The sequence below is a fragment of the Coenobita brevimanus genome, chromosome 46 (genome assembly GCF_032717465.1).
Source record: "Coenobita brevimanus isolate Jiangsu-jjx chromosome 46, ASM3271746v2, whole genome shotgun sequence".
Lineage (NCBI taxonomy): Eukaryota > Metazoa > Arthropoda > Malacostraca > Decapoda > Coenobitidae > Coenobita > Coenobita brevimanus.
Genome location: NC_136999.1, coordinates 51,428,253 through 51,445,364, shown reverse-complemented (window position 1 = coordinate 51,445,364; position 17,112 = coordinate 51,428,253). Strand labels below are relative to the sequence as shown.

General features: G+C 40.4%; 1 protein-coding gene across 1 annotated transcript in view; it reads right to left on the bottom strand.

Annotated features, from left to right (window-relative positions):
• Nucleotides 1–17,112, bottom strand: part of LOC145398723 (putative neural-cadherin 2) — a 197,066-nt gene that overhangs the window by 140,800 nt on the left and 39,154 nt on the right. The window lies entirely within an intron of this gene.

Genomic DNA, 17,112 nt, shown 5'->3' with positions numbered 1-17,112 from the left:
CATCATTGCCATACATTTTTTGGTCATCTATAGTTGTCAGACAGCATATACTTCCGTCAAGGTTTCAGAGTTCAAGGTCAGATTGGATCAATCTTGACCTCTTGGCAAAAATTCGAGGTCGCACGTCAATATTATATATAGAACGAAATGAAAAGGATTTCTATAGGGAATATTACGGCCTTGGTCCCATCTTTTTTTTTTTTTTTTTTTTTTATTCGTGGGATTTGCATAATTTAGTGATCAATTTCTTCACGACCTTTATCTTTGACTTTTCGGACTAAAATTTGATCACTTACTTCTGGTGGTTCTCAATCATTATTCCAAATCTGGCGCAGTTCCACTTAGCAGTTTTCCATAATGTTGTTTACCGGAGAGATAGACAAACAGAACGAGCGAAACACATAACATTAACCGAGGCAATTGCATAAACGATGAAGAAATAGTTCGTAACATCTGAGGTGCTGCTTAGCCACCGTTCTTCACCTGATACATCATCAGTACGATTTATTTTACTCTTGCCACCTCCAGCCGATGATATTCAACTGGAGAGAGAAATTTCGAATGGCGCGGTGAGGTGTAGTCTTCATTAACACTATCAATAAGGGGGAGAGGGACTTTTAAATTGACTAAAACTGTGTTCCAAACTTCCGGTAGCCAGACTAGAATATAAAAGAATGCCATGTTAGTCATTTTATTGAATGGAAGTGAAAAGAGTGGTGAAATGGTTATATCTAAGCGAATTTGAAGGTTGGAGGAGACGTGGTAGGCCTAAAAGGTGAATAGGTATAGTAAATGAGTGTGTGTGAGAGAGGTACAGGAGCTAACGAGGCTAGGCAACTGACAAGCGATCGAGCTGGCAGGACGAATATTGTGCAGAAGAGTGTATGACCAGGGTTTGGCACCCTTTTTTAACCTGACACCCGTCGCACTGACTCTGTCGGATAGGTGAGTGTGAAGCAACGTGCGGAATGTTTTTAACCGACCGGGTGGAGCCAGGATTCCAGGGACTTGAATGGTGAGTGAATGGAAGTGTGGCCCATTCAACTGGGCAAACTTTGGTATATATATATATATATATATATATATATATATATATATATATATATATATATATATAATCAGCCACAGCAAGTCCACTGCTGAATAAAGGACCCCCCTCCCCAACCTTTTCCACTAATTCCTTGACTGTGCCAATCTCTGCCACGTTTGCCTGCAATCTTCTCCATCTCGTCTCACCACCTCATGCCTGGCCTTTTTCTGCCATGCATACAATCTCTTGGAGTCCAGTCAATCAGCCTTTTGCTTCATCGGTTATCCCTTATTCCAACTACATGCTTTGCCCAATTCCATTTCATTTCTCTTATAACTTACAAAATGTCTTTGATTTTAGTCTGCTTTCTCACCCAAGCTGATCTTTTCCTGTCTCGTAAAATATTCCCAATATTGACCTTTCCAGTGCTCTCTGAGAACAGAATAGTTGATTTTCCATCGATTTTGTCAGTTTCCAGGTTTCACAAGCGTACATCATGGCTGAAATTATACATTCACTGTATACTTTTCGTTTCACATATACCGGCAAGCCACTTTTCATGATATCTCTATGTTTACCGAAAGCTCTCCATCCAGTTGTAATGTGTATTCTTATTTCGCTATCAGTGTCTTTCGTTAGTTTTAGTATTTGCCCCAGGTAACTGCACTCCTCGACTACTTCAAGAATTTCTTTGCTTATTTTGATGATGCTCTTTGGTGTTTGTGGATTAAAAATTACCGTACTTTAGTTTTACTCCGGTTCATCTTTAGCCCTACTCTGAGACTTTCTCTGTTCAGGTCATTTAACATATCTTTCAATATCTCTGCTGTTTCTGAGATTAGGACAATGTCATCTGTATACCTTTAATGGTGTAGGTTACCTCCATCTATGTTTACTCCTTTGTTTTCCAAATCTAGCTTTCCGAAAATACTCGCTAGGCATGCTATGAATAATTTTGGTGAACTTGTATCTCCCTGACTCACGGTCTTCTCTCTCTCTCTCTCTCTCTCTCTCTCTCTCTCTCTCTCTCTCTCTCTCTCTCTCTCTCTCTATATATATATATATATATATATATATATATATATATATATATATATATATATACATAGAGAGAGAGAGAGAGAGAGAGAGAGAGATTGTATACATTTACATATTTCATATATCATATATATTAAATATTTAAAATATATACGATATATAATTTATATATACGTAGGCCTATATATTTTATAAGCATTTTATATATATACTGTGTATATATATATATATATATATATATATATATATATATATATATATATATATATATATATATATATATATATAATATTTATACATATATGTATTATATATATTATATAAATATTGGTGATAAGTGGTGGCGACCATCTTCCACTCACTTCATGTAGTGCTGCCTACTTCTTTCACATTTATCATTCTTTGTCTGCCCTCTCTCTTCCTATTTCTCCCATCTTTCCTGTCACTTTTTATTGTTCTTCTTTCCTTTTCAGGTGGCATTACATTTGGTTTCCTGTAAGTCAGGAGACCATTTACAGCGGTGGGTGATAACCACATAACCAACCCACTAGTGTTCCCTACGTATCAACAAATGGGTTGGCGGAGGGATAGTACCCCTTCCCCTTCCCGTAAAACCACTAACTCAAAGACAAATGGCCACCCCTTACGAGATTATGGTGTCTAGCTATAGATAGACAGATAGAAAATTATGTATATAAATAATTGTAATTATACATATTATGTATTATGTATTATATATATTACATACTGTGTACTATGTATATAATATATAATATGAACATTATATAATATATAATATATATATTATGTATAATATATATATAATATATATCATGTATATTACATATAAAATCCATCATATATATTATATATTATCATTATATATAATATATATAATGTATATATAATACATATATACCGTAGTATGATAAATATAATACATATAATTCGCATTAAATAATATATATTGTATTATATAACATTATATTGTATAATAAAATTTAAAATATTATAAATAGATAGATAGATAGATATACACCCACCAGACTAGGCTCTCTGGATCCTACCACACCCTTCCTTGAGGTGGGAAAGGAGGACTGGATGATGATGATCAAGATACACTATTCCCACGTCAAGGAAACTCTACAGCAGAGGCGGAAAAAACTCGCAATGGTCAAGGTGCCAAGAAGCTCTAAGAATTTTATACTTTCTCATGTTCGAAACAACTCTAATATTCTGTTCCAGCGAACGTCAGGCGAGTTTATTCAGCTAGGAGTGAGTCACAGGAGCCTCATGGTAACTGTCCATATTAACTCTCTCACGGTTGGAACAACTCTCTTATTCATTCCAGACAATACAGCCGTTTTTAATCAGCTGAGAGTGAGTCATAGCAACCCCTCCCCCCAACAACAGCAAAAATCATTGCCATTAAAGCACTGAAAGTATTTTCTACTAAGGCAAAGTTTTGTTCGACAACGCGAGTTAAGATTTTTTATTTCCTCGCCTCGAAGGGTCTATGGTGGAGGGATGATATCAACCTTTCACTACCACGACGTCATTTTCGTTTTATTCTTGGTGGCTACAAACGATTTTATTCAGTTTAGGAGAGATTTCAAACTTGAGTGTTTAGATATAATTGGCATTTGTCTCTTTATTAGTAGAGTCCAGCCCTTTGTTGACGGAAGGAAGGAAGGAATAATGAAGAACTAGCACCTGGACATAATAGGGTTGTACTGCACTAAGGCAGAATGCAGCAGGAGGAATAACTAAACTAAATGCATGATGTCAAGACCAGTAAGAAAGGCGACAATACTGGATATATAAACAGTGGGAGTGTCATCTAGGAAATCAGAAAGCAGGGAGGGCCGTCGTAGTGAGGAAACGAAGGGGAAAGTTGAAAGACAGTGCTGAAGTGTAGACGAGCAATCAAGAAAATGGTGATGGATAGTCATGGGGCAGTTACAGCATGAACATGAACAGAGGAGCTGAGGGACACAGATCATTAAGTGACCATGAATGAGGCGGATATGACCCAAGCGAAGACGAGCAAGGATAGTCTTCCATTGATACTGGGGTGGGATGAGGTGTGCCAAGGAAGAATAATTGAGGGTCATTGTTCACGGAAAAGACGGGTCAGAAGAGGAAAACAATCAAGAGCAGGAGCAGAGCGGAGGGAGGAGCTAGAGGTGAGATGAGCAGAACGTGCCAGTGAATCGTCCTGCTAGTTATCAATAATCCCGATATGGCTAGTCCTATGCTGAGTAAAATCGCCTGGGAGCATCTGAAATAAACAAATCTGATACATTAGTTTAATGAAGTAATAAATTTTGTGGCTGTACCCTGCACGGTTTCCAGTAATGGCCAGGTGTTTGCAAATGTAATGGTATCTAAACTGTGCTGCATATTCCAAGTGTGGTCGTATTGGGTTAATATATACAGCACAGCAAACTAACTACTGGGTTTCCTTTACTGAACCCCCCTTAACTGGACTTCCCTTTATCGGACTTCCCTTTACCGGACTTCCCTATACCGGACTTCCTTTTATCGGACTGCCCTTAATAGGACTTCACTTTATCGGACATCATATTATTGGCGAGACGAGATTTCGTTGCACCTTATACTTAGCGATTTATTAAGGATACCAGCTTTCATATTAGCACTTATTTACTCATTCCTAGTATTAGTATCAGTAATGTACGAGAGCATGAAAAGGTGTAATAAGCAAAATAAGTCACTAAGGAAGAGTTGTTACGAAGCCTGTCACCTAGAAAAATGGACTTAATATTTTTCTGAAACTAAAGCTCGTATTTTCGTCGGTTAAGGAAGCTCCCTAACACCTCTTTCTCTGCAATTTATTTTTGGATATGACTTATTAATATCTTTCTGTACATTATTTATGGGGAGGCGGTGGCTCAATCAGTAGAGAGGTGGCCTGTAGTCCTAACGGACGTAGGTTCAGATCCCAGCTGGGGCAGGGAACAGTTTAAGGATTTGAATATAATTAAAGCAGACTTTACTGATCTATCAGAAGACCCGCCGACATGTCGTAAAAATACCCCCGCTAATGCCAATACACCAGTCCTGTATGAGACAGCCCTAGCATGTATTCAATATGGACGGTGGGTGTTAGCGCCGAGGTTGTGACATGTGGAGGTGTATGGTATGCAGGAGGACTGCTGGGCCTTGATAGCAGGCTGAGAAGCCTATGCCCAGAGTCGGAAACATAACAAAAAAAAAAATTATGAGGATATTGGAAGGATTTCTCTAACACAGAAGAGGACAATGTGATGCACGGTACTGAACAAAATAAATAGCTTGGGAAAAGGTGTTAGGGAGCTTCTTCAACCGAAGAGAATACAGGCCTAACTCCTTCACCCCGAGGACATGTACTGTACTTTATTATTCCTACACAGACAAGTACCTTTTTTTTTGTTTTTTGTTTTTGAGGAGGCTTCTGGCGATGAATGGGTTCATATATAGGAAAATGGGTTAATGAAGATTATTTTTACCATTATAATTAAAATAGTCTCTCCTAAGCTGAATGACACCACGTGGTAGAAGCAAGAACACTATCATAAAACATTTGACACCGTATGGAAGGGTCAAGCATATAGGATTTTTGTATCAACCTTGGTTCAGTATATTGAGAGTCCGTAATACTCGCTTCTTTATTTTTAGGTTTATTAGTTTGTTGATGATCAGTAAGGCCAATGGATATAATATTCCGCTTTATTTGCTGTACTACTGTGGCCGACACGGTATTATAAGAAATTTAAACCTAACCCAAAGGTTTTTCCCTTTGCAGCTTATTTTTCGTAGCTCAGTGACAGCATAAGGCAATTCTGTGGGTCTATATTCTTTCTGTAGCACTTCTTTGTGACGAGCATCATACTCCAAGTGTTAATCTTTTCCTACAACTCAGTATTCAAGATGGAGACAATACTGTGGCTCTATATCCTTTCTGTAGGACTTCTTTGTGACTAACATCATATTTTCATGTTAATCTCTTGTTACAACTCAGTATTCTAGATAGAGAGATGGCAATTATAGGCCAGTTAGATTTAAAAAGGGTATAGCTATGCATAATGTGACCTACAGTACACAATATAAAGTGCGATTTAGTGTAAGTTGGTCTACACAAAACTTTCCTTTTTAATGAGGCTGGCACTCAGAAAAAGATAATGTTACGGCTCTACATCACGTTCATAACACCGCTTCGTGACTAGCAGCAGTATATTCTATTGTTCTTCTCTTGTAACAACTCAGCGTCAAATTGGAGAGATGGCAATTTTAGGCCATGTTAGTGTAAAAGTGAATAGAAAAGAGTATAGAAAATTGACGCTGTATGGACTTAAATACTTGAGTTACCTAGACAATGAGAAGGCTAACAATCGGGGAGTTCGGGTCTAGCTGTCACATGGCCAAGTTGTTACACCCCCATTATCTTCATAATTAAGCAGTAGATGAGGGAGTGGTCGTCACTATGTTTTGCAGCTTTTAAGCAAAGGTGTGGGCTGAAGTGGTAGCTCGAAGGCTTTGTTTGAATGAGGGCTAAGGTAAAAAATTGACTTTTCAGTCATCATCATTTTCTTTTCTATGTTCAAGGTTATTTTTGCTATACCTATGTTACCCGTTGATGCAGCTGAGTCACTAGATGAGTGGTACCATATTTGTGAAAAGGCTATGAAATTAACAAAGGCTTATGGTGGTGGTGCCATTTTTGTGGATATAAAATGGCCAAGTGTACAGAAAACCTGTGTTGGGGTTGTTGTTATGAGTAAGTTGTTACAGCATTAGTTTACCCCCTTCGAGAGCAGCTGTAAGACTGTCCCAACATTTTCGAATATCACTTAAACCATGCCGGGAATTACCAGTGGAAAACAGACTGATGTCATTGAGCCAGCAGTCAAACGAGTTGTGGATAATAAGTTGAAAATGTTACTGATCAGTACAGTGTAATGTGAAATTACGTACGGTATTGGTTAATGAGCCGTGGTGGTCAATGTGAACTATAGGTAGATCTATGTACTGTACGTGGTATGTGTGTTTATCTGTCAGTTTATCTGTCTCTCTGTCTGTCTGTCTATCTGTCTGTTTGACTGTCTATCTATCTATCTATCTGGCTGTCTGTCTGTCTCAAACCATTTATTATTTATCGATGTATCAATCACTCTCTCTCTCTCTCTCTCTCTCTCTCTCTCTCTCTCTCTCTCTCTCTCTCTCTGCATATTTGCAAAGAGTGAAAATGGAACAAGTGAGCGGTTCGGTGAATGCTCGTGACGGTGTTGGAGTAAGTAAATGACAGCACTAGGTGCACAAGCGAGTGATTCAGTTATTGACAGAGGTTGTGGTGAAGTGGCTGAGTGAATGATAATGATGTAATTTAATCGTACTTACATTACATCCAATATGATAATAAACCTGCATTCACGTGCTAATGACATCAGAATAAGTATGGACATATCTGGGTTCCATAACATACTGAATATGTCAATTATCCCGGGGTGCGTAACAATTAGCCTTGTATCAGGGGTAAATTGAGACGGGTGACATGTCTACACAAATCTCTACATAACCCTGTGACAAAAAAATCTTCGTTTATTTTGTGTATAGATATAATAAAACGATAAATATTCCTACTTCCATGAAAAAACTCGTAATGTTATACCTGAAACCTCTGATGCAATGAGGAAAATATAAAAACTGTCACAAGTATACCAGGCCTGCACTACAAAGAAGGAGACTCTCAGGCTCCTATGATTCACCATCAGCTGAACAAAATCGTCTTTCTTGATCTGGAGTAGAATACTTAAGTTACCCCTACAATGAGAGAATCAAGCATTGTGAAGTGTTACTTTATTGGAATGGTGTCAGGTTAATTCTAACTATTTATAAGAAAGTGTATCTCAGCCGCATAAAATCGTCTGGTGGTGACACATGTTCTCTTCAGTTGAGCAAGCTCCCTAACACCTTTTTCTAACAGGTTTATTTTGCTTATTAAATCTTACTGTCAGATTTTGTAAGAATTCCTTCCACTATCGTCATACTTTGCATAGATAGCGTGCGAAAGGATATTAACCAACCATATCCGAAAATAAATCGCTAAGGAAGAAGTGCTAGGGAGCTTTTTCCGACGACAGTACAGGCCTTGGTCTCTTATGGGTTGAATTTACTTTGTGTTTTGTTCTTGACGAATGCCATTATCTTATTTATTTTTTAAAGTGTATTTATGGCACTGATGCTGGGGTTTTAAGTCTTCCCAAGAGGATAGTCGTATTATTTCTGTATCTATCTATCTATTTCTCCACACACACACACACACACACACACACACACACACGAATATGAAGAGAGAGAGAGAGAGAGAGAGAGAGAGAGAGAGAGAGAGAGAGAGAGAGAGAGAGAGAGAGAGAGAGAGAGAGTGCAGTCATCTTTCCTCTACCATGATTCTTGAAACGTTTCATTACTCTAGACCCTTTGAGGTTAAATGGACAGGCGGGGCTAAACTGAGAGGATACCGGAGATTGTCGGTGTGGGAGTCTGGTAAAAAAGAAAAAAAAAAAAAAAGGTTTGGAGAAGAGGAAGCAATTGATGAAGGAAATATCTGTGATGGGTAAGGCTCGAAGAAAAAGGTCGAGACAGGAAGGAAATGGTAAATATTAGTCTTACTCCCTTCCACCTAAAAACGTTTGTATTCTGTTCTTGTTATTTCTCGAGAACTTTTTGGTTATTTATCTGTATCGGTTTTAGTTCATATTAAGTCCACTGCAGGATCTAACTTTATCAATGATGGGAGAGTGAAAGCGAGTAACAAGCCTTTCTCATGATGGCGGAGAACGACTGGGGTGGGGGTGTCTGCGGGAAGAATGATTAATAGGTAGGAAGTGTTGTAATGGTTAGGTTTAAACAGTGCTGCTTGAAAATACTGGACAAGAGCTTGGTTGACTGGTGTGGAACTTTTGTGGATGTTGGCGAGCACCGTACCTTGAAGGTAAATGTAGGTAAGAGTATCATGATGGTTGTTGAGATGGAAGATGACTCTCAATTTGATGCAGAGGTGAATGGTGAAAAACTTGAATTGGTGAGAGTTTAAGCAGACGGGTGCAGTGACAGAAAAGAGAGTTATGCAAAGGAAGTGAAAAGTTGAGATGTACAGGAAAGGAAAGTGGTTGGTGTATTTATAAGAAGTAGAGGTCTGAGTGTGGCTGCTTCGGGAGGTTTGCATGAAGGTCTATTTCCTACTCTGACATAAAGGTGAGACTATGGTGTGGCATGGAAAGGAAAAAGTTAAGAGGAGGAGTAGTGGAAATGGGACTGTTGAGGAATGTGTGCGAAGTAAAGAGAATGGACAAGAGAAGGATTAATGTGAGTGGTGAAAGATGTGAAGTATGGAAGTCTGTGGACTCCTGATATATGAGTATGTGTTCAGGTGGTTGATTATGTGGAGGGAATGAGTGTGAACAGAATGGTGAAAAGGGTATATCTGATCGAGTCTGAAGGCGGGAGGAGGCGTGGCAGACCGAGAGGAAGAGGGATAGATATTGTAAATGTGTGTGTGTGTGTGTGTGTGTGTGTGTGTGTGTGTGTGTTAAAGCGTGGTATGGAGAGTGATGAGGTTAGGGAATTGACAGAGGATCAAACGGGTTGGAACAATTTACTGTGGAGGACTGTTCGGTAAGGGTTTGGCACCTCTGTTCCTTCCTGGTGAAGAGATAGTCCTCGGATATACTCGAGCTGAAGTGGTACGAAGCGTCCAAGTGTGGATGTGTATGTCTGTGAGGTGGAGTCAGGATTCCAGGAGCTTGAATGGCTAGTGAATGAATGTGCGGCCCAGTGACCTAATGAGGCTATAATTTCTCTTTCTATTATTTTTATCCCTGACTTCCTGGACCGTACCTCACTCCTTCCTGGTGTGGGAAAAGAGGTACGGATGATGATAAGGAAGAGAGAGAGAGAGAGAGAGAGAGAGAGAGAGAGAGGTCATGAAAGAAACAAGGTAAATAGGAAGGATTGTCGAAAGAAAAGCATGTGATGACAGGGGTAACCTTGCAAGATTGGTCTGACAGAGGGAAGAATTAAAAATGAAGGACTAAATAAGAAAGAAGGAACCGCCAAGAAAGAGAGAATTATGAAAGAAAATTGGAAAAGGGAATGTACGCATAAAAAGAGAATGTGAAAACTAAAGAAAGATTGAATTAGGAGAGGTTCGAGCGAGAAAAAGAGTTAAGAAATAAGAATCAAAAGAGCAGCAAGAATGGCTAAAAAAAGGAATGAACCGTGGAAGTGAACTCTGAAAAGGGAGAAAAGGAAAAGTATATACGTAAATACTCTGAGAAAGGAAGACACAGAATGAAGTAGAGAAATAAGTGACACACTGGAACAAATATCAAAGCGTCTCGAAAAAAGGGGAGGAAAGGGAGAATGAAATGTAGATGTGAGAACCATGAGAGAGGAGCGGAAAGAGGAAAAATGAAAAAAGAGTTTGGAAAACGGGAAAGACAGAATGAAAGGGTGAAGAAAGAAACACTGCAAATATAGAAAAGAAAAAAAAACGAGAAAAGGGGAACTAACTGGAGAGATGAGAGCAATGAAAAAGACACAGGAAGAGAACATGTGTAAAACATTTTGGGGAAGGGAAAGACAGAAAGAAGAGAGGTATGGGAGAACAGAAGTGAGAAAATAGAATAAATAAAAGGAAGAATGACTTTAAAAAGGAGAGAGGAAAGCAAACGAAATGAGGTGGTAAGATTTATTTATGACAAACAAACAGGAAAAAAAATACAAATAAGTGGATCTAGGAGACGAAAAGACGGAGTGAAGGAGTGAAAAGAGAAACTAAATAGAGAGAGAGAGAGAGAGGAAACTGCAGAGGTAAGATCTACGAAAGAGAAACAAAGAACAGATCTGCAAAAGTGTGTGAACTAGGAGTAAACAGAGTGGGGTGGGAAACTGAAAGAAATGTAGAAACAAATATGGCACGAAAAAGAAAAAAAGAAAAAAGAGAGGAAAAGGAAGCTAACTGCAGAAGTGAGATCTGTGAGAGAGAGAAACGGGAAGAGGACATATTTAAAGAGAAAAAAAAACTTGAAAATTGAAAAACAGACTGAAGTGGAAAAAAAATAAAAGGGATAATAGAGAGAGAAATTGCATAAAAAAGGAAAAGGGAAGGCATTTCAGAAGTGAAATCTATGAAAGAGGAAAGGAAAGAGGATCATGTAAAAGAATCTGAGGAAGGGAAAGACAAAATAAAGTAGTGAAAAATACATGAAGAAATCTAGGGAAAATAATTGACTCGAAAAAGAAAGATGAAAAGGGAACGTACGTAGTGTGGATTTGAAAACTGCGAAAAGGAAAACAATTGAACTAGAAAAATGAGAGAAAAACGGAGGCACACAGAACAATGGAAAGCCGGACACAAAGTAAAAAAGAACACGGAGAAAACTTTTTACATATGGTTTCTCTTGACCACATTTTTTTTACTGGCTAAAAAAATCTGAAAAAAAAAAAAAAAATCTGAACCCCCTGACCCCTTCTGCTCAATGACCCTTTTGTTTGGCTACATCCAGACGATTTTATTCAGCTTAGGAAAGATATCTCGTAGGGAAAAGGCTGATGGAGGCGATATCTAACTCCTCCAATGCCAAGTCTCTCCAGTGCTATATAAAATCGCGTGATAGAAAAACCAGAATATACAGGGCGTCCCGGAGGGAAAGGGCATAACTCTGGGAAATAACAGATGAGGGCGTGCTAGACTAAAAATATTACAGTATACAAATATTGGTCCAAATTCCGTCTTTTGCGAAGGTACAATTACTGACGACCTTATGAGCAAAAATGGTCTCCCTCATAAGTCACCCTTGCGGTCATCAGAAATGTCTATCTATATAACTAGGCTGCTTCCCCCAAGGAAAGGGAGGTAGCCGAGACAGGACGACACACTCCCCATTTACTCATCCATTCAAACACATTCATTCTCATCTTAGCCCCAAAGGGGAGAAGGGACAGATCCTCACCGCACCACACCGCACAAGGGTCAACTGCGCAGTGCAATCAGTGACATCCGTAGCAGGGCCCGACAGCAGAGCTGGTTTACCCCTGCCACATCACAATAGACCCATCCCCTTACCCGCACCTGACCTGACTAGCTGATCAGACCAAATGCGGGAGAATATCCCCTCAGGGCTGCGTCCTCATTTATTCATTCACAGTTTCTCTCCATTTATTTCTGTCACGCACAGCCACTCTTCCTTGCTCAACAGACATCCTTCTCACATCCAGCTCTCTCTTCACACTGGCCATCCATCCTATTCGTGGTCTTCTTCTCAGCCTTACACCTCTCACATCAGATCTAATTATCTTTTTCACCAATCACTCATTAGCCATTCTCTCCATATGCCCAAACCATCGCAACACCCTCTGCTCAACTCTACCAGCCATCTCCCGAACAACTCCAGTTCTCCTTCGCACTTCATCATTTCGCACTCGATCCATACGCGTCACTCCACTCATACTCCTCAGACACCTCATCTCCATTACATTCAAACTTTTCCTCTCTGCTACACCCATATTCCATGTTTCAGCCCCATATAACGCAGTCGGTACCACAACACACTCATTCAGCCTTCTCTTTACATCCATTCTAAGCGAACGACATTTAAACACTTTTTTCATTCCTCCCAGCACCTTTCCTACTTCATTCTTTCTGAACTTCACTTCTGCATCTATTCTTCAATCCACAGCAACATGTGACCCTAAATATTTAAAACACTCAACCTCCTCAGGCAACTAACCATTAAAACTATATTCATCCCCCTACCATCTACCAACCTTGTACCCTTTATCACTTTACTCTTATTCTCATTTACTTTCAATTTCCTCCTTTCACACACCCTTCCAAACTCCTCTACCAACTGTCTCAATCTCTCCTCTGAATCAGCCACCAGTGCAGTATCATATGCAAACAGCAGCTGCTTCAGATTCCACTCTCCACCATCAACATTCACCAGACTCAGACCTCCACCTAAAACTCTTGCATTCACCTCCCTTACAACACCATCCATGTAAATATTAAACAACCAAGGCGACATCACACATCCCTGTCGCAGCCCCACTCTCACAGGAAACCGATCACTCACAGCATTTCCCACCCTTACACACGCTTTACTATTTACATAAAATCTCTTCACCCCTTATAGTAACCTACCATCAAGTCCATGCAATATTAAAACAGTCCACAAAGCCTCCCTATCAATTCTATCATACGCTTTCTCTAAATCCATGAATGCTCAAAACACATCCTTGCCTTTTGCTAAATACTTTTCACACACTTGTCTCACAGCAAACACCTGATCCACGCATCCTCTCCCTCTCCTAAAGCTACACTGCTCATCACAAATCACTCCCTCTGTACCCTCTTTAACTCTCATAATTAACACTCTACCATACACCTTACCTACAACACTCAAGAGACTTATACCCCTAAAGCTAGTACATTCATACTTAGCACCCTTGCCTTTATACAACGGGACCACACAAGCACTTTCCCAGTCAATTGGTACCATACCTTTCACAAAGCACTCATTCAACAATCTTACTAACCAGTCAACAATAGTCACTCCACCACCCTTCAGGCATTCCACAGCATACCCATCCATACCTGTAGCTTTCCCTGTTTTCATCTCCTTTACTGCCTTCTCCACTTCCTCCTTCGTGATCAAAGAATCATTCAACTCTCCCAACACATTTATTCCCTGCACCCTTTCATCCGCCACAATCTCAGCCACCCTTTTCTCCTCTACATTTAACAGTCTTTCCAAATACTCTGCCCATCTCTTCCTTACTGCATCCATCTCAGTTAACATCCTTCCATCCTCTGCTTTTACTCACTCTTCCTTCCCAGACTCTCCCTTTCGCACCCTTTTCACCTCCTTCCAAAACATTTTCTTATTCTGTTGAAACTTCTCTGTCAGCCGCCTACCCCACCTCTCATCTGCTGCCACTTTAGCATCATGCACAGCCCTTCTCGCCCTATTCCACTTTTCCTTATACGTCTCATATAACACCTCATCCTTCCTCTGCAGCCACACTTCATATGCACGTCTCTTCTCAGCCACAGCCATACTTACTTCCTCGCATCACCATTCACTTCCTTTTCTTACACCACCACCCACACGTCTCACACCACACACCTCTTCTGCATGCCCCACCACAGCACTCTTAAACAACTGCCATTCCTCCTCCACACTGCCATTTTCCTAATCTTTCACTGCGTTCCACTCATCTTTCAATTTCTTCTGATACTCTATCATTTTTCTCTCTTTTATCCAACTCACTCACTTTCAAAACCTCCCTGCCACACCTAACCCTTCTAGCTCTCACCCATCTCTTGCCTACTCTTAACTTTCCCTCCACCAGGTAGTGGTCAGACATACCTCCATCCTCCCCTCTCAGAACTCTCACATCCAACAATCTTCCAATTACATTCCTAGACACAACCACACAGTCCATCAAAGCTCTATCAACAACCCTTCCACACTCCTGTCTCACCCATGTATACTTATAAATATCTTTCTTCTCAAACAGCGTATTATCAATCACCATCTCTCGCTCAGTGCACATCCTTATCATTCGTTCCCCATTTTCATTTCTTCCAGGCACACCATGCATACCAACTACACCTTCAAATGCTACATTTCCCACTCTAGCATTCAGATCTCCCAGCATTACCACATTCACATTCGCTCCAAAACTCTGCAGACACTTATCAGAATTGTAGCTCCGTAAAAGTCGAGATTTGGACACACATTGCTATAATATTTTTTGCTTATAATTCCCTCATCTATCATTTCCCAAAGTTACGCTCTTTCTATCCGGGACATCCTGTATAATAAGTTACTGAAGTGATGAAGTGAATTTTTGGGTACTTTTCTATGACTTAACTCTCTCATGGTGGGAACAATTCTAGCATCCTTCTCCAGCTAAAGCCAGACGATTTTATGCACGTGTGAGTCATAGGTGCCTGAGTTGATGGTACCACTAACTACCACTAACAACCATTAACTCGGTCATGGTGGGGACAGCTCTTCTTGCTAATGACAGGATTAAATTGAGCTGGGTGGGTCATAGGAGCTTGATCGCTAATACTGGCACCTTTAACGCTTTTTGTGGATGGGAAAGCTCTAGCATTTTATTTCAGGTAACACCAGACGATTATGTGGAGCTGAGAGAGAGAGAGAGAGTCACGAGCCTTAGGATTGATTGGTGGGGGAATTTATGGTCCCCCCCCCGGGGGAGTCCGAGGTCTCATTTACTAATGCCATTTTCTTTTTCTTTTTTAATTTTGAAGAGGAAGTGTAGTTTGTACTGTGCATGTAATTTGTGTTGACAGTTATAGAAACATGTAATGGAGAGCATGCTGGCCTACTCCCTGTGTTACTGAAACACTGAAAAGTGACAAATGAGAACCTTGACTGCTCTGTGTGGGTCAAAACATGGCCACTTTTAGATGCATGTTTTGCCCCCCCTGTACAAATTTGTTCCTAATCACTTCACGCTGCTAAGAAAGTAGACGATTTATAGTGTTGTTCTGAAGACGGTTATGCTGACTGACGGGACGATTATGCTGACATACGGTTATGTCACATGACAAGGGAACACTGTCACAATGCGTGCCAGAGCTTTGTCCTAATTCTGTTTCTGGTTCTGGCGCATTGTCGCTATGCAGTAAACTCATTCGCTCATTAGCTCACCTTGCCCACCACGTCTCCCCCCTTTCTCTCTCTCTCTCCCTCTCTCTCTCCCTCTCTCTCCCTCTCTCTCTCTCTCTCTCTCTCTCTCTCTCTCTCTCTCTCTCAAACTTTGTTTTTTAGATGGTAAACCTCTTAGCTAGTTCTCCATCTGCACTTCTTTTTTTTTCCTTCCACCCACTCCTTCTTTCTCCTCCTCTCCACCACTTTCTACTCCTATCTCACTCACTTCGCCTCTCCTTCACTCTCTCCCACCTCCTCTATCTCTCTCTCTCTCTCTCTAACTTAAGACTGTAAACTTCTTAGTCCAATCTTTACTTCTTTCCCCCTTCCTCCCTCCCATCTCTCTGTGTCTGTCTGTCTCACCATAGTTTCAAATGTTACGTGCGTCTCAAGGTATCTGGTATATGGGAGTAATGCCACGTCATCTCTTTCTTATCGTTGTTACTTAAAAAAAAAACACACACGAAAGTAAAGCATCACTGGATTCTAATTCTAATCATGAATTCTGAACGCGCATTCTTAAAGAGTGTAATCTCATGGACCATTTCCACCTCCAATACAATTTCTTTCTTCCTTCCCCTCCCTCTCTCTCTCTCTCTGTCTCTTACAGGACAGATTTGCAGTTATTTTAGCAGTGGAAAATAAGCAACCCAATGTAGGTTTAATAGTCTTATCATGAGTATACAAAAAACACAGTTAATTTAATAAGCTAGTAAGTTGTTGAGGCTCTATCCTGTCATGCCTGGCACAGCAGACCCGTCGACAGCAAGCAAGAAATGCCTCAAAGGAGTCGTCCCAGAAAACCCATATGCCTCTGATGTGGTATGTGCGTTAGTGTTGTGTGTGTTAGTGTGGCGTGTGTGTTAGTGTGGAGTGTGTGTTAGTGTGGTGTGTGTGTTAGTGTGACTGTATTAGTGTGGCGTGTGTGTTAGTGTGACTGTGTTAGTGGGGCGTGTGTGTTAGTGTGACTGTGTTAGTGTGGCGTGTGTGTTAGTGTGTCTTAGAGTGGCACGTTTGTCAGTGTGTGATAGTGTGATGTGTGTGTGTTAGTGTGACTGTGTTAGTGTGACGTGTGTGTTAGTGTGGTGTGTGTGTTGGAGTGTCGTGTGTGTTAGTCTGGTGTGTGTGTTAGTGTGTCGTGTGTGTTGGTGTGGCGTGTGTGTTAGTGTGTCAGTGTGTGTTATTATGGCTTGTGTATTAGTGTAATTGTGTTAGTGTGATTGTGTTAGTGTGCCGTGTGTGTTAATGTGGTGTGTGTTAGCGTGTGGTGTGTGTTACTGTGGCGTGTGTGTTAGT